This window comes from Hesperophylax consimilis, chromosome 30 (genome assembly GCF_061612785.1).
Source record: "Hesperophylax consimilis isolate HC1 chromosome 30, BYU_Hcon_1.0, whole genome shotgun sequence".
NCBI lineage: Eukaryota > Metazoa > Arthropoda > Insecta > Trichoptera > Limnephilidae > Hesperophylax > Hesperophylax consimilis.
Window position 1 is genome coordinate 4,464,896 of NC_142865.1, and position 25,530 is coordinate 4,490,425.

The following is a 25,530-nucleotide window of genomic DNA, read 5'->3' on the forward strand; positions in this document are numbered from 1 at the left end:
TCACCGTAACTGTTGCTCCAGCCTCATTTTCGAAAAAGTAAGGTCCAATGACTCCGCCGGACCATAAACCGCACCAAACAGTCACACGTTGAGGATAGAGAGGCTTTTCAACAATAACTCTTGGGTTTTTCGAGCCCCAGATGCGACAATTTTGCTTGTTGACGAAGCCACCGAGGTGGAAATGGGCCTCATCACTCAAGTGAATTTTAATAATTTCAATGCGTTGTTAAAGCGTGTATCGTTCAATTTTTATTAATGGCGTAGTTTCTACTTGTCAAATGTCAAAAAATAACAGCTTCAAAAGTAACATCTACCGAAATAGTGCGCTATTCAAAATAACACCTATTATTATTGGAAAATCCTGTATTATATGCCCACATTTTGTTTTCTTTCTCGTTACAATAATATAATGTATGTAACTATATTACTCATAATATTTTATGTACTCAATGTTAAAATTGGGAAAAACAAAAGTATTAAAAAATATATTTTTTTATTATTTGTGTACGTGATCAACGAAGAAAGAGTTGTAAGATGAATGTATGACTCAGATGTAATGCTTGAAGGTTAAGAACGCCCTAGAAAGACATGGCACGATCAAGTGAACCAAATGCTTATTACAATACTCTAATATTATTCCCGCCTTAAAACATCACCCAGTTGTCAGGTAAAATAAAAAAAATAAAACTTGTATATTCAAAATCAGCGATTGATGATTTATACTAAAACATGTTTTTATGTCATAATATTTATATTTGTAATGATAAAGTAATGTTTTAGAGACAATGTTTTTTATGCATAGTACAAAGGATAACATAATATAAATCTTCTGAAGAAAAATAAATGCCGCTGAAAGGAATTGAACCTGCAGACTTCTGATTTAAATCTAATCTAATAATTGTTGAATGAAAAATACCAGTACATATTGAATAATTTGGCGGGTTTTGAATAAGCTGACGTAGCGCAATTGGTAGAGCAGCTGACTGGCAGTCAGAAGGCTGCGGGTTCGATTCCCATTGGCAGGAGGAATTTTTTAAATTTATATAGGTGTTGCAAGCTGGTAATTATTGCCAAAAAATAAGATAACTTTTCTCTTCTTTCAATAGACATAATATTTATGTATTCCGGAAGAAATTCACTAAATGATAGTGAAAATCCTATCAAACTCCGTTGCATAGTTTAGAAGAACTAAGCGCATAAACAGACAGACGCGGATAGTGACATTGTTTTATACTATTTAGAGAAACCAATGAATTGTCGCGATTACGAATTTACTAAAAGTTTATCAGGAAACGGCCTGTAATCCAGTTTTTAGTTCATTATGATCTGGGATGTTCCGGTATGTTCCCGAACGTTCCAAACTATTCCCGAACATTACAGAATGTTCCGGGATGTTCTGGAATGTTGTGGAATGCACTCGAATACTCTCGAATGTTCTGGAAATTTGTAGAGAGCGAAACTTCCAGCCCTTATATCTTCAAAAGCATGCCCTTCAGGTAAAAATGGGAACCTTCTTCATGGATGGGGGATAGAGGGCTACCACACCATATAAACTCCCTTGATGGTATCGGGTCTCGTTTCTGACTTTTAGCGACACACATTGTACACTAGCTTTTATAAAACATATACATTACAATAACCTAAAAATCTTAGAAACTATATTTAGACATGAAAAAATTGTATAGGTATATTATAAACATGGAATTTATATTCTGTATATTCGCATACTAAGTGTATGCTAAGAATTATATTGAATTAAATTGAATTGAATTAATTTCCTAGTTTTCTACGCCCTTGAAATGTAATTATTTACAAAAAAGTGTTATTTTCACAATTCTGCAAGTATTTTTTTTTCATTCTGCCTTGTTTTTGTATATTTTGCGTTGAAAAATGGTGAGTTTTGGCAAAGATTCAATATTATTTCAGAGTACACTGCAATATTTATTTCTTCTTTAACTTATTGATCTTATTATGTAAACTTTCGGCGAGCTTTTTTCAATGTGAACATTACACAGGAATCCCAACTGCCAACTGCACGAAGCCGGTGGGATTATGGCATTCCCAATTGTGGTACCAATCTTCTGTGGCTGGAATAAGATTGAGTTGAGACATTTGGAGCAATAAAACACTGCTGCTAACGATTGAATTCGACAGCCACCTCTGGTCTGGAGCTCCAAAATATATGAAAAACTTTTTCTCTGTGCAGAAACTTGTGGAATACCGATATTTCAATGGAAGATGCTCAAAAGAACAACGTTGCATAGTAGGGAAACACGCGAAATTCGTACCCAACATTTATACACACTTGACATTAATTTGGCAATAGCTCAGCTGTGGAAAGATTTGTCGGCCTTTGTGTTTCCTCCCTCCTACAACACGGCTTTCTTCACGACCCATGTTCAGTCCTTCCTTTCCTCAAAAAACAAAAGTAGTAAATTGATTCGTTTAATACATGGTTTATTTGCCGCACGTTTCAAAGTAAAATATACTTTTATTATCGCCCTGGTGAGGTTACCACTCAGAATAGAAAAGTTGCTTTAGCTATGTTTGGTGAGCAGATAGCCGATATATTATCTTCTTCCCCATCTGATTCCCATCCGAACTACCTTCAGCGTCACAAAATACCCCAATTGGTGTTGCCATAGTTTCATGGCCTCCAGATGGTCGAGAGCTAAAAGTGACTACCTAAGCATCAAGCAGTAGGCTGAGAGGTCAGACAGCTAAATAACTCGGTCTAGGCACACACTCCTTGCCTCATTCACATTCACAGCTCGTCTCATACATACTCATTGGATGGGATGACAGTTGGAATGGTTTCTGTTGATAACATTTTCTTTTGTTGGTATTCCTGATACGAGTGGCTAGATTTTTTACCATATGCAAATAGGTAGGTAGGTACTATTTTAGCCAAACTCGAAAAATAAAATAAAGATATTTAGGTATGTTTTATAAAATAGAAATATTAAAAAAAGTGAGGTTATTATAGGTTAGGTTGGATTGTTATAGGTTAGGTTGGTTTATTATTAGGATTTAGGTTAGGTTAGGTTAGATTGGATATTATAGGTAAGGTTGGATTATTATAGGTTAGGTTGGTTTATTATTAGGATTTATGTTAGGTTAGGTTAGATTGGATATTATAGGTTAGGTTGGATTATTATAGGTTAGGTTAGGTTAGGTTGGATTATTGTAGGTTAGGTTCGATTATTATAGGTTAGGTTGGATTATTATTAGGGTATAGGTTAGTTTAGGTTAGTTAGTCTGTTTTTTTTTTTAATTTTTATTTACTGTTATTTATTTGTTAACATGTAATTGTTGGGTTATGTAATATAATGTGTATTTGTTGGGTTAGCTGGAAGAAATAGGATGTAACCTATAAGCTATAACCTTTGTACTCTTTTTGTGCAATAAATATTTTTTGAATTTGAATTTTTTTTAACTCTTCTATTATTCTGACTATTGACATGGCCTGACTCAAATATCTGATTTTCTTGATAGTGCCATGTCTTCTAAAAGGCGTCCCCGACTTCTGATACCATCATGACACTCCTTTCTTCGCTCATTCGGTCAACATGCCCAAACCATCTAAGCGTCCCTTTCTTAATAATACTCTGACGAAAAAGAAGTTTTCTATTTTATAGTTTAGAAAGATGACTTCTACAAATCTGTAATAATAATAATAATAATAATATTTGTATGATTTATATAGCGTCATTTTCGTGAAAAATCACCTTTAGTGCGCTATACAAATATATTTCTTAAGAGGAAGCTACAAGCCAAATATATGTATATTCTTGATATACCTTATATTGTAGGTAACAGGCATTAAAATCGCTTGACAAACGTAGTCTGGAAACGTTCGATTTCAAGCACAAAACTGGTTTTTATTTATTTTCTAAATAATTTTATAAGAAAGCAAAAAAGTTAATCAAGTGAAACTGTCACAGATAATCTGAGCCACAATACTGTATTTTTTAAAAGTTGTTTCATTTACGCGTTCATACATTTCTAATGAAAAAAAAAATAGTTTGATTTATATTTTTTTTGAGTAATTTATTTTTTATTTGTATTCTACTTAAGCGAAACGATAGGAAAACCTTCAATTTATCTAAAGCATATTTTTTGGTATTCATAATGTACACCAATTCGTTATAACGATTCATCAAAATAGTGATTTAGTTAATATTAGAACTACTGACTTTAAACTAGTGACTTATCTCTAGACTTATATCCAGTGACTTACGACTAAGGCCTATAACTACTATCTTACGACTAAGGCCTAACTATTGTTTTAAGACTAAGGCCGTAATGTACCAGCTTTTATATTTTATTTCTGTATTTTTTCAATTATGCAAGAAAAACATTACGAAGCTTTAAATCTATACTGTAATGTTTTCCGAGTGGAAGCCAAATTTTCAAACTTACGAAATAAAATAAATACCCCACGGATGATTTGTAAGAATGTGTTAGTCACAGAGAGCTTTTACCAACACATTCAAACACACACCATTCGTACACAAGAAAGCTGCACTTAGATGTGTATTTTAGAGTCCGTTCGGTTAAAATGTGAACTTTTCGAAATTTTTATTTATTTTATCAACGACTATTTAAGATACAATTATAAAGTTATTATTATCACATTATGAATTTATGAATAGAACCTGCACTTGGAACAACAAAAACCTTACAAAAATAGACATACATGCTGACATATTCACTGCTTGTTACTATCGTTACAGATGTTCATTGTATCACATTTTATGTATGAATAGCACAAAATCATAATGATTAAATTAATTCTACCTTATTTTAAAATTGCTAATTTATTATTTTTTTTAATTTCAGTTGCGAGGCAACATTCCTTCATCCCTTTTCTCCCCAATACCGCTACAACGCCAAAACCTGTCTCTCACTCCCACATACGTCCTGTATACTTAAAAACACACATATTCTTGTATATTGCATAATATAGGTGTATTACATTTGATCTACTTCCATTTTATACTTTTTTTACTTGTTACTTAGTTTATCTTTTAAATTTGTTACTTAGTCCTGCTTTTTATATTCTAGTCTACATTCACTAAATACTTATTTGTATATTACCAAATCAACCATCTGTGGACATTTATAATTGGTCTGTTTCTTTTGCATCCTCCTTTGTATATTGAATTAATATTAAGACTGTTAATGTTCCTTAAAACAAATAAATGATTAATTATTAATGTAAGTTCTTAATATTCATTTTAAATTAATATTGTATTGTTGTTTTTTTCAAAATCTTAAATCTCAGAAAGTTGATCACCGTTTACTTTTAATTTTTGACACATCGTTGCATTTGAATACACGTGTGTTTTTATTTACCTATATAATATAGATGTCACCTGTGACAGATAAAAACATAATATTTTGTAAAACAGCTCCATCTGTTGGATGTGAAAGCAACACGCGCTTTTGTTTCTCTATCTGTACAGACAGACTGAGCCACAGCAATGCGTAGCAGGGTGCAGGTAGTATATTATAAAAATAACTCTAAATAAAACTAATAAATCTAATTCTGCTGCTAAAGTGTAAGTAAAATCGGTGGTGAGACTGCTCAGATGGTAATAATAATAATAATATTGGACAAATTGTATTACTACAATTTGTAGAAGATGGAGACATTGCAGCAAGAATCCTAGGTGGTGAAGAAACTGGACCAGCTGCTACAGCGAGAGAGTCCACCGCGTCCACCAACAGTGCCAGCACGAGGTTCGTCATCCGTCCAGGTATGTGTCTGCTGCTAATAAAGCGCTGACACACTATCCTCTCACAGATACAGACCTTGGCAGCACCGCTGTGACTTTCGACGGAGATAGAAGATGGAAAGTCCACCGCGTCCACCAACAGTGACAGCACGAGGTTCGTCATCCGTCCAGGTATGTGTCTGCTGCTAATAAAGCGCTGACACAATATCCTCACATAGACAACAGACCTTGGCAGCACCGCTGTGACATTCGAAGATAGAAGATAGAGACTCTGCAGCAAAGAATCCTAGGAGGTGAAGAAACTATGACGTATTTTGGATAGAAATACCCAAGCCAAATAGTTATTGTACGAGTCAAAGTTATATGTACGGTACATCTTTGACACATATATTTTAATGGAGTGAAAAAACATAAAAATATCATTTTGGCAATGTATTATAAGAGGTGATTCCAAGTATTAAAAAAATCAAATATAGCTAGGTTGACTTACTAACACAACCTTCTCTTTTATTTCTGAAATTTTTAATGTATGTAGATTTTGTGCAATTACGTTATAATGATCTTAGACGCCCTGTAGAAATCTCAAAGTGGCAAGCAAAAAGTACGTCAATTGTAGTGCTTTCGATTATGTAGTTTTAGTACGTCGCGTAAGGTCATGTTCTACCTCTAAGTAAATTGCCTTCTTACTTTTAAAAGTCTTTTATAATATTTAATTAAGGCGTAAAAATAAAACATTTAATTAAGGTTTCAAAATATACGGGCACAATCGTATGGTAGTTTTTGAAGGCCAAAAAACTACATAACGTATGAGTAACAATTAATTATCGAGGCAGAATCTTTGAAAAACTTATTCATCGGGTCGCGAATCCTATCTATTATCATATCAAATCTTCAAAGTTATCAAAATCGATGGTAATCTAAAAAAAATATGTGACTCAGATTCTAACAATGAACGTTGATAAATTCCCACAGTTTTTTATTTAAATTTAATTTTTTATGTAACGTCTCACAAGATAGCTACAGTCTGTAGAGTATAAAGGTAAAAAGTATGTCGCCAGCCGGTTGGGCAGCCTTCTGAGGCGGGTTAAATTAGGACTGTAGAGAGGGATTTATTAAACAGATGCCGGTAGCTCGTTCCACATACGAGCCAAGTTACACGAAAACAGATCGAATAAACGACCCGTTCAATTCTGGTAGCTCAGAGTACTACCTGTAACAGACTCAGCATGCCCATATTTCGTCTGTGCATTAGAGATGGAAATCGGTCTTATGTTAAAATATTGACGATAATACAATTATCCGGAAGTTTTATAAATACAATACACGTATATTACATTCATAGAAAGTAGGAACTGATTTGTTAATAATCGAAAATTCATACTATTACATACTATTGAGTTTTTTCACGGGTCTAGTAATATAACTATACAAAACACTCATCTTCCTATCACATACCTCGAAATAGTACAAAATAAAGTCGCTATCCGCGTTTGTCTGTTTGATGCGCTTAGTTCTTCTAAAAAGCAGAATGGATTTTGATAGTTTTTTCACTATCATTTAGAGAAAATTTTCATATATGATGAATTTACAGTATTACCGCACAAGAGTCCCAACTGCTCCCGTCTGGAGCCAGTGAGACTATGGCATCCCCAATTGGGGTATGTTGTGAGGCTGAGGGTATTGGGGAGGGGAGGGAGATGGGGAAGAGGAAGGTGGGGAAGTACCTGGCTATTCAGATCTGGTCACCAAACACGGCTAAAGCCATTTCAAGCAACGTTTCAATTCTGAATGGTGGTCTTACACCAGGGCGATACTGAGAGTATCTTCCACTCTGGAACGTGCCGCAAATATACTATATATTATTTTTAATTAATTAATTAATTGTGAAATAACACAAATTAATCAAATAAAATTTATTTGCGCACGCCGGGTTCGAACCCGCGACCTTCGGATCTGTAGTCAAAAGCGTATACCACTAGACCACGCCGGCCGTCAATATTGCATATCATATTCAAAGAAAGTAGAGAAAAGTGATGTGTTATAATCGAGACATAAAAAATATATTTTCGGGCACTACATTGCTAACGCTGGCTAAACCTCATGAGATATATCATATGCTACTGTATATTATCTCCATATATATAGTTAGTAATAACATAGATCATTAAAGAAATGTATTATATATTTCTTCAGCACCCTTCAGGGGTTTTTTGCACAAAACAGCGCTATACAAGTCATCCAAATATTATTATCAAAATAATGTACCACGGAATTGCATATCGTAATAAGGCCTAAAGAAAAATCCGACATGATATAAGTCTATCTCCTAAGAATAACACTCAGCAACCACGGATACACACTTAACACCTACAAACAAAATAATTTAAATGATTTGAATGATTACAAATAGAATAAAAATCTGGCTGAAAGAGATTAATAAAAAAACATTAAAAACGACATAGAAAATTAATAAAACTTAATAGAAATGAAAAACTTTATTTCGTCTGTGCACATATATTTAATATCATATTTTGTACGTACAACGTTTAAATAGTCGCTATAATAAAACATAAATAAAAAAATCATAAAGCCGTTTCACAAGCAGACGTAGTATATTTCATGCATTTACTACCAATACATACAAGTTCCTACTGAAGCGATCCGCTGAAGATTTGAAGTCAGTGCGTTTGCGATATTCAACGAGTTTAGTTGTGTCGTGTGTTCTCCGTTGAAAAAAATCAACAATTGGAATTTGTAACCGTGACTTATGGTGTGAAGTTAGTTGCATTTTTATTGTTATTATATTTAAAAAACTAACGCCTGTTTTTATGTGTGGTCAAATTGATTTTAAACCTTAAATGTTTTAGGTTTTATTACGTGTTTTTTTAACGTTATCCTTTCAGTATATTTGTGAGTTTTAAAGTGTTTAGTTTTATGTTTTTTCTTTCGTAAGAATTGAGTGAATTCCTTTAATTAATAGTACTTGTCTACATATTATTGTTTTTTAAATTTTTTAAGAAGTATTTTCTTTCATAAATAATACATTTTTAAAATAGTATATTTCGGTTTCAAAGTTTTCAGTCCAACATTATCACTATTAAAAATTATATATCGATAGAGATCAGTGATTGAATTAATATTACCTATCTCTAGTTTATTAATAATAATTTACAAGTTATAATTATTTCAAAAATACGCTTTTATGCCTTTTAATAAGGATTTTTTTAAATAATTAAGTGAATTTAATAAAAGAAACGTATCTACAGTTTTTTAACGTTATTTAGTGATTTTCAAAATTATTTAAAAAAAAAATTATATTTCTTTTTAAATTTATAATTTTATTACAGTAGGTACCTACCTACGTAACGTATTTTTAACATTTTTAATGGTTCCATCATAACTGAACTCAATATACCTTTAAAAAGTGATGAAAAAACTAACCTATTTTACCTTGTTTTTGTTTTATCACTTTTCTTGACTTTATATCACATTTTAAATAAGTATTGAATTGTCATTATTTGGAGTATTTTGCTGCCCACAACAAGTCAAGTTTTGTACGTTATTTATGAACACATATAAATTAATATTGAGTTTTTTTCAATTTTTGTGTTTTTTCGTGCTTCGTTTCACAATGTCTTTTGAATTTTTGGTTATTATTAACATAACCACTGCACTTTTAGAAACAGATTGTGGAAATTACACTTCATTTTAGCAATTACTACAAGAAATAACTAAACATGCACTAATTATGTGAATTTTGATTGAAAAGAATGTCCAAAATGGCGGCAAAGGGTTTATTAGGTAAATTTTGAACTTTTATTGAAATAAATGGATATTAAAAAATCATCTGTTTTTGGTTTGAAAATTTGGTCGCCTAGAAATGTTTCAGATGTTTTAATTAAATACTGCGAGTAGAATACATCTTGGCCTTTGAAATAATCGAATATTAGTCTTTTTATAATCCCATAAAAAAATAATGTATAAGTCCTATGAAAACTGCTAAAGTTCAAAATCTCCTACTTACGAACCCATTTTTGGTTATGATTTTATTGTATAATGTGGCAAATGAAGTTATTTATAAAATGATCGAAAAAAATTAAATATTTATGCCTGAACATCCACAAAATAAAATAAAAGGCACGTTTTCGCGATGTTTTTTTCTTGCATAAATCAAAACAGGCGGATGGTGTTAAGCGGGAATTTAAACCTTATCGCCATCTACGTAAGGGGTGTTATTGATAGCAGCTCAATTTAAAATATTACACGACGTAGTGCATCGCCTTAATGGATCTTTTACTATCCGTCCCCAAGGTAAATAGTTGATTCTTGTAGTAACGAATAAGTTGAAACGAAATGTAATTTTCATAATCTGTGCCTACGGTTTATAAACGGATTTAATAAAACACAATATTTAATGCTATTTAGTGGTTTAAAGAATTTTTTATAAATTTTGTAATGGTTTTATTTCTATTTCAAAGTATTTTTTTACTTCAACAGTAGGTACCCACGTAACGTATTTTTAATTGGTACGTATTTTGCCGCCAATAACCATAAAAATTTATAATGACTTATTTTCAAAATTTATGTGTTTTCGTACTCCGTATCTCAAGGTTATTTGATTTTTTTGATAGCATTAAAAAATATCAAATAATGTCTTTTCAATGTTGAAAACAATCTAAAATTTAACTAACTAACCATCACGCCGTTTTCCGCAGGGGTAAGCAGAGAGGACGTAACGCCAAACAACTCGGTTTTGGCACACAATCCTTGCCTCATTCACATTCATACATACTCTTGACATGGCTCGATTCAAGTATCTGATTTACTTGATCATGCCATGTTGTTCTTCTGCTATTCAAATTTGCGTCATATGTTTATGTGTATATTAAATCGTTATAGAAAAAAAAGTAGAGAAAATTCGATGTTTTATAATCAAGAAGTAAAAAAATATTTTCTGGCACTACATTGCCAACGCTGGCTAAACCTTATGAGATACAGCAAAATAATGTACTACGGAATTGTAGATCTTAAAAAGGCCTACAGAAAAGTCCTTGATGGTATATGTCTATCTCTTAAGGATAACCCCCAGCAACGCCGGGTTCACTTGAACTAGTCACAATATAAATTCAATAATTTGATTTACGACTTTTCATGTTTTCTTGTGGCTTTGTTTTTATATGGCATTGTTTCTATGGGTAGGTTCCTACCCTGATCGCATTATTTTTCGATTGCTTGAAGCTTTTATGTGTCTTTTCAAAATTTACGACTGGAAGCGTGTTTTAAATTTGAAAAACAAACAGAAAGTTATTGATGTTTGTTTTTTTCAAATGTATTAACTTCGACGATCGTATTTTATGACAGCAATTTTTTTCTGTTTACGAATTAATCCTCAAGGCGTGGCGTATGCATTTAAAATGGTAGGTAACCGTAAGGCGAAGCATAGCTAAATCACTATTTTGATTGATCTTTATAACAAATTGGTGTACATTATGAATACCAAAAAATATGCTTTAGATAAATTGAAGGTTTTCCTATCGTTTCGCTTGAGTAGAATACAAATAAATAAATAAATTACTCAATAAAAAATATAAATGCAAACTGCTAAAAAAATATTTTTCAATAGAAATGTATGAACGCATAAAGGAAACAACTTTTAAAAAATACAGTATTATAGCTAAGATTATCTCTGACAGTTTCACTTGATTAACTTTTTTGCTTTCTTATAAAATTATTTACAAAATAAATAAAAAACAGTTTTTTGCTTGAAATCGAACGTTTCTAGACTCCGTTTGTCCAGCGATTTGAATGCCTATTACCTACAATATAAGGTATACCAAGAATATACACATTTTTGGCTTGTAGCTTCCTCTTAAGATTCTAAAGGAATGCTATCTCATTTTATGACGCTTGGTCAAATACCAGGGCGATAATGAAATGTTTCAAGACTAAAAAATACCAGTCATTGTTAATTAATTAATTATTCAATTAACTATTAGTATTTACTGTAACCCTTTTGAAATAAAATGTAGTTTTTATTGCATCGCGTGACGAAGTGGGTCCTGGTTATACGAGTCCTTTGATGTAAATTAAATAAGAACGCGTGTTTTAAAAGGAATAATGATTTTAATAGTCCCATAAAACCTTTTTTCGGGACTTTTAAATATATTTTTTGACAGGATAAATGAATTATTTAAACCAAAGCACGGATACGATGTACCCACTAAAGCTAGTATAGGTAATTAATTTTGGTACATTTATTATATGTGGTTGTATTTATTTAAATCTATGTACAGGTTTTTACAATAAGAGGTGTTATTTTGATATTCAATCGTAAAATATCAATGGTTTCGTAAAATATCAAATGTCAGTCAAATAATAATAATGATTGGATTATTTGTATAGCGCCGTTTTCGTGAGAAAATCACCCCAAGGGCGCTTAACAACTTATTTAAACATTTAATGTATTTCTATCACTTATTGAACGTTTTTCCTGTCCCTAGAAAAGAAGGTTCAATCCTCAGACAAATAAAAAAATAATAATGACGTTTAATAATAATGACATTTTAAAAAAGAAAAAAAAAATTTTTTTAGGTCTTCATTTTTTTTTTATCCCGAATCCATAAGAAAATACGACCAATTTGGAAACTGGACGAAAAACGCGTCGTGTAAAACGTTCATTAATTTTATGACCCTGGGCGTCTGCGCAGACTATAAATACGCCACTGTATAACTTGTATTATTATGAGTCATCAAATTTTTCATCCCCCTAAGTGATTTTCATAGAACTTTCTGGGTGTGACTTCTTACATAGACTCTATCTAGTTATATACAGGGTGTCCGGGGATATAGTGCACTAACTTCGTTTATTCAAAATCATCTATGAGTTATTTAGCTCTGCCTCCGGCGTGGTGGTTAATTAACTAGTTAGTTAGAAAACATTTCATCATTTGTCTCAAAGTAAGTGAAAATTTACCTTACTTCGGGCGATGTTGGTTATCGGTATTGATCACACTTCTAGGTGATTTTTTGTTAAGGCGATGCACTACGTCGTGTAATATTTACTTACGTAGATGGCGATAAGGTTTAAATTACCGCTTAACACCATCCGCCTGTTTTGATTTATGCAAGAAAAAAACATGGCCAAAAAGTCCCTTTTATTTTATTTTGTGGATTTTCAGGCATAAATATTTAATTTTTTTTCGATCATTTTGTAAATAACTTAATTTTCCACAATATACAATAAAATCATAACCGAAAATGGGCTCGTAAGTAGGAGATTTTGAAATTTAAAGCAGTTTTCATAGGCCTTTAAATTATTTTTTATGGGCTTATAAAAAGACTAAAAAAAATCTAAAAAATACTCGATTATTTCAAAGGCCAAGATGTATTCTACTCGCAGTATTTAATTAAAGCATCTGAAACATTTCTAGGCGAACAAATTTTCAAACCAAAAACATATGATTTTGCATTACTACGTATGGCATCGCCTTAAGTGTCTTTGTAAGTTTTTTTTTATTATACATTAGTGATTTTTGACACGTCTCTAAAGCAGCAATGGCGTCACCATCACACCGCGTGACGTTGTGTACATCATTTGAATATAGAACGCGTTAATTACCGACACTGCGTCGCCTCTCTCTCTTTCTATCTCTCTCTCTAATAGCGTATAATCTAACATAATACAACCATAATACAATAGAATATATTTACTGTCGAAAGGTAGCCGGAACGTTGCTTATTGAAATTGCTTTAGTCATGTTTAGTGACTAGACACCATATAAATAAGTAATCACTAATGATAACCGCAGAGGTATGCGAGAGAATTCATTGCTTCATTTATTCGTACATCGTCACATACATGTCTTTGAGTGAGAATGACAGAATTCTCTTGATCGTCCCATGTCTTACTCTTAAGAGGAAGCTACAAGTCAAAAATGTGTATATTCTTTGTATACCTTATATAGTTGGAAATAGGCATTAAAATCCCTTGACAAACGGAGTCTAGAAACGTTCGATTTCAAGCACAAAACTGGTTTTTATTTATTTTGTAAACAATTTTATAAGAAATCAAAAAAGTTAATCAAGTGAAACTGTCACAGATAATTTTAGCTATAATACTGTATTTTTAAAAGTTGTTTCCTTTACGCGTTCATACATTTCTATTGAGTAATTTATTTTTTATTTGTATTCTACTCAAGCGAAACGATAGGAAAACCTTCAATTTATCTAAAGCATATTTTTTGGTATTCATAATGTACACCAATTCGTTATAAAGATTGATCAAAATAGTGATTTATCATTAAGCTTCGCCTTAAACGGGGTGTAAATATTATGCGGCGCGTAAGGTTAAAACAGTGAAAAGCTCGACTAATTACCACTGCGTTTATTTGGTTGAAACCATAGACATATGAATATTAGTAGACCTGCCCTAAGTGATTAAAAGCGTATTATCCCCACTCCCCATACCGGTTCCATTGGAGCCGGCTGTGCTCGCGTATGGCCTCAAGTGAAATTTGAAAACGTGACGTCATCATTCTTGTGCGAACTATGGTCGAGGCATCATCGGTTCATTTTACGAAATAACACGGCAGAATGTTGACTAGTGCTATGAAAACTTGTAAAAATAGATGTGAAAAAGAGAATAAACCCAATTGTCATATTACATTCCATATATAAGCATTATTTTACTTTATTTTAAGCATATTCACATCGTATAATATGAATCAGTTGTTACTATCACATCGAGAAACGTCTGGACGCGAAACACAAAGCTGGTTGGTTGCTGGGAAGTAAATTATGAACATTTATAAAAGTGTCTTAACTAAATACTTAAACGAAATATTCGACTGTAAAAATAGAACCGAATTTTTTTGCCGAATTTGGACTTCGTAAATTTGTTCATAACGTGGCGAGTAATTTGCGCTCCCATGTAAAAATGTCTATTCATTCAAAAGCAGATTTTACTTTTAAGAAGTAAATGGTGATATTATAATGCGAGATGCCTATTTACTGTCAGATTCATTTATTGACGAATCACAGTCAGCTTCACTCCCTTCGTTCTTCAACAGTTGATTTTACCCCTCGCCATTATCTTCTCGTCTATTAATTCCTATGTCTGTGGTTGAAACGTTCTAGAAGCAGGCTCAAGGACGGCTTTACCACGCCAACGTTGATTGGGTATATAACTAGCATATAAAACATGGATTGCATACCATACTCAAAAATGAATTTGTCGTTTTAATATATTTGGATTTTTGTAAAGCTACCGTAGAGTATAGTGCCCTGCAGATAAATTCGCTTGTGTAGTATTAATGCATCTCAGCAAATAATAATGCGGGAGTTTTTTCAGAATCCGAAAGTTTTCTGTATCTGTAATGTCAGTAGCCGTCGCCAAAGCGGACTTTTGAAATTGAATCGAATTCAAAAATAGAATTAGGAACGCCGCGCCTCCCTCGACCAATGGGAGAAGAGCAGATTTAAAATAGCCGCGCGTCATTTGTTTCGTACACAACTTTATGATGGCTGGGCGTCTTTATTTCTTCGGCTGCATTATGAAATCAACAGACATAATAATAATAATGATTGGATTATTTATAGAGCACCATTAAATTACCTCAATTTAAGTTATTTAAACTAAAGGGTTTTCCAATAAGAGGTGTTATTTTGAATAGCCCGCTATTTCGGTAGATGTTACTTTTGAAGCTGTCATTTTTTGACATTTGACAAGTAGAAACTACGCCATTAATAAAAGTGGAACGATACACGCTTCTACAACGCATTGAAATTATTAAAATTCACTTGAGTGAATCAAATGCAAATCATCTTGAGTGATGAGGCCCATTTCCACCTCGGTGGCTTCGTCAACAAGCAAAATTGTCGCATCTGGGGCTCGGAAAACCCAAGAGTTATTGTTGAAAAGCCTCTCTATCCTGAACGTGTGACTGTTTTGTGCGGTTTATGGTCCGGCGGAGTCATTGGGCCTTACTTTTTCGAAAATGAGGCTGGAGCAACAGTTACGGTGAATGGATTGCGCTATCGAGAGATGATTAATGATTTTTTATGGCCGGAATTGGATGGTATTGATCTGGACAACGTTTACTTTAAACAAGACGGCGCTACGTGCCACACAAGCAACGAAACCATTGATCTTTTACGATTGAATATAAAAATAACACCTCTTATTGGAAAACCCTGTATTATTTAGCACTTGTTATAACAAATAACTTACAGCTATAATTTATAACTAGTGACTTAACAACTAAGATTTAAACCTAGGGAATTACAACTAAGATTTATAACTAGTAACTTACAGCTAAGATTTATAACTAGTGACTTACAACTAAAATTTATGACTGGTGACTTACAACGAGCTAGCAACTAAGACTGATAGATGTATACATTTAGAGACTTATAACTAGTGACTTACTAGTAACACTTTTAATAGTTAGTGACTTATTACTAAGACTTATAACTAGTAACGTATCTCAGTATTTAACTGGCTGGACCCAAATAATGAAAATAACTAGTTACCGAAACAATATATTTTTTTAAATGTTTTGCAACTAGATTAGACTTGAAAACACTGTTCACTTACAGATGCATTGCTTGCATACAGCACATTTCAAACATTTTATTCTACTTCAGAAAATAAAATTACATTTGAAGTGATAAAATTTTGCTGACGTATGAAGTTGCGATCTGAAAATAACTGCATTGATCCAAAAACAGAAAGCTGTGCAAATTTCATCACGCCAAAGCTCACCATACGAGTGAATTCACTGCTATATAAAAAATAATAATTTGATTTAATCTGATCTGTTTTCACCTGGGAGATACTGACAGTAATGGTACCTACTTATTTATCGAGGGGTCTGACCCCCATTCCATTACAGTTCCAATTTTAAAATTCAAATTTGACATTCTAAGGCAATAAATTGGTTTGCAATTATTGTCGACAAACGGCAGATGTCAATAGAGTTCGATAGACTTAAAGCAACATATATGTATTTGGTTTTAAGTTGAGGGTAGATCCTTCTGTATCCCTAATTGTTCAAAATGTTAGGTTAGGTTAGGTTAAACATCTGTCTTTCAAAATGGGTACATTTAATGCGTACGTTTGCGAGACGGAAAGGTGAATAGTAATGAATGTATCGAGTTGCATTGAAAATTGGATGCACACCTGGTTTTTGAACGAATGGAAGTTTGTTATTCGACGAACACGGTCATTTTATTTGTTTCTTTTTGGCGTCCGATGAAGACACGGCATGATCAAGTGAATCGTATAGTTGAGAGGAAGTATGCACCCCACTGTTTTATTTGGCAGCCACCTCTGGTCTGATATCCCAAAATCCTTTAAACAACTACTCTTGACTGTACAGGAACGGGCGATCCCTTTGATAGATTCCCCCCTCTTAACAAATATATTGCAATCTTTAAAGCACAGGCGTCAGGTGGGTATGCTGTCCTTGTTCTACTGGTATTACAATGGAAGATGCTCATGGGTACTAGCGTAATTAATCCCTTTGGCACCTGTGCATGCTCGGGTAACACGCCAAACGCGCAACCAACGAGAACGAGTCGTTTTTACGATTAGTTCTTGAGTTCAACAGCTCGGCTGTGAAATAATTTGCCGGCCTCTGTGTTTCTTCCGTCATACAATATGGGTCTCTTCATTATTTGCCTCAGGGCCTCCAGTGTGGAGTTAATGTTTAAAAAAATCAACGTAGGCTAAATGCTGTAGAAATTAGAACCCTGAGGCGTGTGTGTGTTAAAAGACATGTATAGCGGATGAAGTGAGAAGTCTAGAGAGAATTTATGTTTCGAAAGTGGATAGTTGCAGAAGTCGGGGCGACCAAAGACGTCACTGGACGACCAAGTAAATTAAATACTTGAGTCGGGTTATGTCAAGGGTTAGAATAACAAAAGAGTATGTGTAGATGTGGATCAAGCAAAGAGTGTGTACCTAGACCGAGTTATCTGGAAGTCCAAATGCAAATCTCTGCCTATCCCTGCGAGAAAACGGCTTCATGTTTAGTAAGTCATATTGTCCCCTGCATTCCGAATTTCTACCGATTTATGACATATTTAATATGTCATAGGTATGAAAAAAATCACAGTGTATCTTTAAATGCAACTAAAGCATTTGTCGACAGATTTTTGCTCTATTTTAAACGAGCCGTATTTTATAGAATATTTTCACCATTTTTGCTTAATTATTATGTTTTTTTTAATATACAGGGTGTATCGGCAATTACCCGACAAAATTTTAACCAGCTATTCCTCAGCACATTTGGAGTAAAAAATGTTATGGGCGCTTTGCTGTCCGGTAACATTTTTTTTCCATTAAAAACAAAAAATAAATAAAAAATCCACACTCCGTCACTGTCATTTGCATTGTTTCTCGTGTTCAACAGCTGTTATTAGCATGTGTGTCCTCGCTCTTTCGCACACACTAAATATAATAGTTAAAAATGAGACGAATGGTGCCGTGCCATTTCGTTGTGATTGTAAAAGCGCGCCAACGTAGGTACGTACGTACATTATTCAACGAAACTCGAACAAAATATTGCCAGATGGGTTTTCAAACTTTGACTAAGGATAAAACATTGGAGACATGTGGTGAAAATATGAATAATAAATTTTTTATTAAAAAAAAATGTTACCGGACAGTAAAGTGCCCATAACATTTTTTACTCCAAATGTGCTAAGGAATAGCTGGTTAAAGTTTGTCGGGTACGTGCCGATACACCTTGTATATTAGCGCGCTCCCTTCGCCATAACCATCTTCTTCTTCTTTTTGAAAGCTTACTACGGAGCCTTAATTAAAATTCCTGTACCCCGTGAACTATTTCATCACAGACAGACAGCTGTTTTCAATAAATTCATCTTATCGTTGATCATAATACAAATAGATTAACCCATTTCAAGGAATGCTACTCGCTAGACATTTTTAAAAACAAGAATGATTAAAGATGATCCATTTTGGCAGCCATTTTTTATGTTTTTAATGATAGACGAACATTCATGAACTCGGAAGATATTCCTCAAGATCTAAAACTAACTATTTTTATTTACATACAAATATAATGCGATACTAAATCAAATGATGACTTTGATTGGAGAGATTACGCTCTAAGGCTTTTTGTTAAAATATGTTTTTACGTATGACAAAATCTATGTTTGTGTCAATCACATATAGAGTACGGGGTAACTGTATGGGGAACTGCCTTGGGTACTCCCAACAGTACGGCTCTACATTTATATTCATTCAAATTAAGTATCTGATTCACTTGATCGTGTCATGTCTTTCTTAACACTATATGGTCGGGCATTTTACCGTCAATTTTTTTTACGGACGCTTTGAATATATTGACATTTGTTTGTTTTTTTTGTAGAAAAGTGGTAATTTGTTGCAAAGTTAGCCAGAATAAATGAAATTTCTTTGTCCAAAAGTTGTCTTCGTTTTTGCTTGTTGGATGTATTTTTGATTGAAAGATCTAGTTATTTTGTTAGCTATGTTCGTTAGTAGATCAAGTGTATTTTTTTGTGAGTATACATAAGTATGGTTTTAGCATATAGTTGTTTAAGTGACATGATGTTTAGATTATTAAAAATATGGTCAGAGCAAGTTCTGATAGGTACTTTGAGAAGTATTTTCAAGGTGGCTTTTTGCGTTTTAATTAAGGGATTTAATATGGCGTTGTTTGCATTTCTCCATCCAATTATTCCATATTCTAATAAAGATTGACATACGGCCATGTAAATTTTAATTAGTTCTCTTTTGTCAAGAACATTTTTGATTGTTTTAAAAAAGTATGTAAGTTAGTTGTACAGTGTGTATGTTCTATCCATTTAAGATTTTTTATCGATTTCCATGCTTATAAACCTTATGTGGTTAACCTTTTCTAATGAAAGACAGTCGCATAGTCGGTGAGGAGGGCCGTATACTGCTTAGGTTAAAATATTTACTCAAAATAATAGACTGGCACCACTTTGTTCCAATCCTAAAAAACATGGTCATTTTTGCATTTCGCGTTTAGTTGCTAACTTCACATTTCTTCGGATGACATTTGCGATGTCATTTAATCAGGTCTGCTTTGAATTGATTATATATTTGGCAAATTTGATTATGCGTTCCGTATTTGCTTTGGTATATCGATATTTCGATTTAAAATATTCATCTGATAGTGCTACCAAAGGGTATTACTGCTTTTTTTACATTTTCATTGCGCGACCGATCGATATTTGTCAAATCAATTTAACAAAGTCTGCGTTCTCCGTCTTAATCCCATAGTAATACGTTTCTAATCCTGGGGGCCGGGCAGTTTAAAAATTTGTCAGGCACTAATACTGCGGTATTACGGCCGGTATACGCAGCACGATTATGTGCAACGTTTTCTACTAACCCGTTCTTATCCCTCCGTATTATCTCTAAATAGTATAAAACAAAGCCAATATACGCGTCTGTCTGTTTGTGCGCTTAGTTCTTCTAAACTATGGAACGGAGTTGGATAGGGTTTTCACTTTTTGAGAATTTCTTCCGGAAAGTAATCATATATAATACATAATTATAATTGATATTATATTTATTGAAATTAGAGAAAAGTCGATGTTTTGTAATCAAGTCGTAAACATATATTTTCGGGCGCTTTCATTGCGAACGCTGACTAAACCTTATGAGATACATCAAAATAATGTACTACGGAATTGTATAACTTAAAAAGGTCTATAAAATAGTGCGCGATTATACATAAATAAATGAAATTTGTCCATGTCTGATTTAGAGCTAACATTTCGGACAGCATTGAAGTTTCCACTATCAGAGTAGCCCCGATAATGAACACATGCCATCGGCATGATAATCAAAAGGCAAGTATATCTTTAGACAATTGACCGTGAAACTCTTAAAACGTTATCCGGTTTTAAGAATGTTTTCGCATTGTGATGTCAAAGAATTGTAAAACTAATTCTTCATTACACGATAAGATATAGACAATATTGACAGTTATATAATCAACGTTTTAGCGTGAATTACGACTGTTCTGGATAAAAAATTTATTGCACTGTGACTAGGGCAATACTGACAACAAAAGGTACCGCCATTATTAATTTATTTACTTGGTTTGATTGTACATTGTGTCACTGTGTGTAAATATAAATAGGTACACAAGGTCAACAGAACCTAAATACAGGATTTTCCAATAAGATGTGTTATTTTGATATTCAATCATAAAAGATCAATGGTTTCGTTGCTTGTGTGGCACGTAGCGCCGTCTTTTTGAAAGTAAACGTTGTCCAGATCAATACCATCCAATTCCGGCCATAAAAATTATTAATCATCTCTCGATAGCGCAATCCATTCACCGTAACTGTTTCTCCAGCCTCATTTTCAAAAAAGTAAGGTCCAATGACTCCACCGGACCATAAACCGCACCAAACAGTCACACGTTGAGGATGGAGAGGCTTTTCAACAATAACTCATGGGTTTTCCGAGCCCCAGATGCGACAATTTTGCTTGTTGACGAAGCCACCGAGGTGGAAATGGGCCTCATCACTCAAGATGATTTGCATTTGATTCACTCAAGTGAATTTTAATAATTTCAATGCGTTGTTGAAGCGTGTATCGTTCCATTTTTATTAATGGCGTAGTTTCTACTTGTCAAATGTCAAAAAATGACAGCTTCAAAAGTAACATCTACCGAAATAGCGGGCTATTCAAAATAACACCTCTTATTGGAAAACCCTGTACTTAAAATTACTGATGAAATTTCATTTGCAATTTATATTTTAGTTGGTTTTACGCCCAGCTGAGTTATTTCATGGATATAAGGGTATATACCTAGTGAGCTATCGAATACTGCTCTTTTACTCATAGTAGACTAGCTTTACCCCGCCACGCATTGCTGTGGCTCAGTCTGTCTGTGAAGATAGAGAAAAAATAGCGCTTGTTGCTTCTAAGTACAACAGATGGCGCTGTTTAAAAAATGCATGTTTTTACCTGTCACAGCTGACATCTATTATAATATACACACACGGGTATTCGAATATTTATAATAATTGTGTCAAAATTTCAAAGCAATCACGGAATCAACAAACCATAGACAAACGATAGACTAGCTGAAGACCCGGCGTTGCCTGGGCGAGGAAGCTACAAGCCAAAAATGTGTATATTCTTGGAATACCTTATATTGTAGGTAATTGGCATTAAAATCACTTGACAAACGGAGTCTAGAAACGTTCGATTTCAAGCACAAAACTGGTATTTATTTATTTTGTAAAAATTTTTATAAGAAAGCTAATAAGTTAATCAAGTGTCACAGATAATCATAGCTATAATAATGTATTCTTTTAAAGTTGTTTCCTTTACGCGTTCATACATTTCTATTGAAAAAATGTTTTTGTTAGTATTTTACATTTGTATTTTTTATTGAGTTATTTATTTTTTATTTGTATTCTACTCAAGCGAAGCGATAGGAAAACCTTCAATTTATCTAAAGCATATTTTTTGGCATTCATAATGTACACCAATTCGTTATAAAGATTAATCAAAATAGTGATTTAGCAAAATGAAACAAAAACCAAAAAATACTTGCAGAACATAATGATATTAATAAATTTGATTTAAATTAAATTACAAAAAAAAAACAATAATGTTTTTACCACTGGGATTTTCCGTGCTGAGGACATACATATTTGCCATAAAAACAAAATGTATAAATTTTTTATTATTATTATTTATTGGACAGTTATTACAAAAAATATAAATATTACAAAAATAAAGTTAAGTAAAATGAAGTATAGGAACAGGTGACATGAAGATAGAAGATGGAGACTCTGCAGCAAGAATCCTAGGTGGTGAAGAAACTGGACCAGCTGCTGCTCTAATACCTTAATAAAATTAACTTCAAATTAGGAATTCCCTCTGACGACATTGATTACGATTCATTATTACAATTAATGCATCTCTTATCGTTAAAACATAGAAGAATACTTAATGATCTAATTTTTTCATTTAAAATAATCAATCACCGGTTTGACTCCCCTGAATTAACTTCGTTGATAAACTACCATGTTCCCTGTAGACCAACTAGACTCAAGTCACCTTATTATTGCAACAATACTGGAACTAACGCAGAACAAAATTCAATAATCCATCGCTTGCACAGATTAGGCAATGAATATTCCAACATCGATCACGCTGATTGTCTATTATCATATAAAAGATGCATAAAACAAAAATTGTCGAATAATACCATACCATCATAATGTTTATGTACTTCAGATTAAAAACTACTAGTACTCGATAGGTAGAAGCTGATATCAGTGCATTATATATCATAGTCATCATAGGTAGGTACTATGTAAAACTTTATCGGACTGTCAAGCAATGTCGCACATTATTATTATACACGTGATTCTCCCATTTATTACTTTTGTTTCCTTTTCATATTATAAAACAGTATTTATTTTATTCTTTTCATTTTCTAATAGTATATACCTTTCTAATTTTATTTTATTTTATTTTTTACAAACTCTTATTGCCTTTCAGACATTTTATAAGCACTTCATTCTTGCTTATACTACTTTATTGTATATTATTACATATAATGTCTTACTTTGACTTAATACTATACTACAGATTGCTACTTATATTTTATTTATATCTCTTTTTTCATACTTTTAACCTTACTACTATTTACTGATTATACCATTATACTTAGATTTATATTGTTGCATTCCTTATGTTGCTGTACTATTCTCTGTAATTTAGTATGTGAATGGCACATGTTGTGCCGTATATGTGAAAATAAATAAATAATAAAAATCCAACAAAAAAATTAAAAATTACAATTTCTTCTATTGTGTCGCCGTCCAAATATTTAATATTTAGTCTTCAATTTAACTAATTAATTAAATGAAGATAACAACATAATTATCCCAACAGATGTATAAAAGAAAGAAAAAAAATCATTTTATCTCAATGATGTAATTTTGTAATTTCTTTTAAGATAGGACAAACGATTTAAGATAAGATTCGGTCCAAAATTTATTGTAAAAGCGTTAAGACGACATAAGACTGTAATAACGGGGGTTTACATACGCTCACGGTTTAATTATTTCTAATGAACGTATTACTAAAATCTCAAATGCTTCAAGAGGGATCCCTACGGTTGTAAGTTATTTATTTTTAAGTTTAAGACGATGCCCTACGTCGTGTAATATTTTAAATCGAGCCGCTATCAATAATACCCCTTACGTAGATGGCGATAAGGTTTAAAATCCCGCTTAACACCATCCGCCTGTTTTGATTTTTGCAAGAAAAAAACATGGCCAAAAAGTGCCTGTTATATTATTTTGTGGATATTCAGGCACAAATATTTTAATGTTTTTCGATCATTTTATAAATAACTTAATTTGCCACATTATACATTCTGGGCTTATAAAAAGACTTATGTAAAAAATACTCGATTATTTCAAAGGCCAAGATGTATTCTACTCGCAGTATTTAATTAAAGCATCTGAAACATTTCTAGGCGACCAAATTTTCAAACCAAAAACACATGATTTTGCATCGCCTTTTAAGGATATTTTTCGTCTTACATAGTTTTAGTACCTATTACGTATGTCCATAAAATATCATTATGTAATTTCGCCCGAGATTGTTCTGAAAACTATTGATTTTAAGTTAAAATCAATGAATTTAAGTTTAAATTTATGTATGTAATGTAATAGTTATAAAAGGAATAAAGTGTATGGAGGGAAAAAAATAAATTATAATATGCTCATAATTATTGCTTATAATAATTTGTTATCCTTTGTGCTTTGCATAAAAATCCATGTCTTATAAACATTAGTTTATCATTAAAAAAATAACGTTAATTTGTGATTGAATCACTAATAAACAGTTATATGCAGATTTACAGAATATTATAAAACGTTTTTCAAACATAAAATTAGTGGTAAGCACCAGGTTTTATTTTTCTTGACGATTTATTAGTAATTATCCGAGGTATCCCTCTAGAAACATTTGAGATTTTAGTAGTACGTTCATCAGAAATAATTCAAATAAACCTCGCTGAAAGATCGATTTTTTAGGCCTGCTAGGGCAAAGTCGACCGTAGGTCCGTCCATTACGCCGGACCGCGCGCCGAATATTTATTTTACACGACTTCATCACTTATGTCGTTAAGATTCCCAATTTATTTTAGAGATTTGATAAGGTAAATTCAACCGCAGCTCTGTCCAATACACAAGGGACGCGCGTCGCATATTTTTGTGCACAGCAAATTACTTACGTCGTTAAGGCGAAGCTTAATGCCAAATCACTATTTTGATTAATCTTTATAACAAATTGGTGAACATTATGAATACCAAAAAATATGCTTTAAATAAATTGAAGGTTTTCCTATCGATTCGCTTGAGTAGAATACAAATAAATAAATAAATTACTCAATAAAAAATATAAATGCAAACTGCTAAAAAAATATTTTTCAATAGAAATGTATGAACGCATAAAGGAAACAACTTCAAAAAATACAGTATTACAGCTAAGATTATTTTTGACAGTTTCACTTGATTAACTTTTTTGCTTTCTTATAAGATTATTTACAAAATAAATAAAAACCAGTTTTGTGCTTGAAATCGAACGTTTCTAGACTCCATTTGTCAAGCGATTTTAATGCCTATTACCTACGATATAAGGTATACAAAAATATAAACATTTTTGGCTTGTAGCTTCCTCTTAAGATTCCGGCTATATTTTAGGGTATTGTCTCGTCTTAAACTAAAA

General features: G+C 32.6%; 1 protein-coding gene across 1 annotated transcript in view; it reads left to right on the top strand.

The window, feature by feature from the left end:
- Positions 1–8,431: 8,431 nt before the first annotated feature.
- LOC149409539 (protein amalgam-like) overlaps positions 8,432–25,530 on the top strand; it is a 301,223-nt gene continuing 284,124 nt past the window's right edge. Inside the window, exon 1 of the mRNA XM_089649399.1 lies at positions 8,432–8,518. The gene's annotated coding sequence lies outside the window, so the exon portion shown is untranslated. The remainder of the gene's footprint in view (positions 8,519–25,530) is intronic.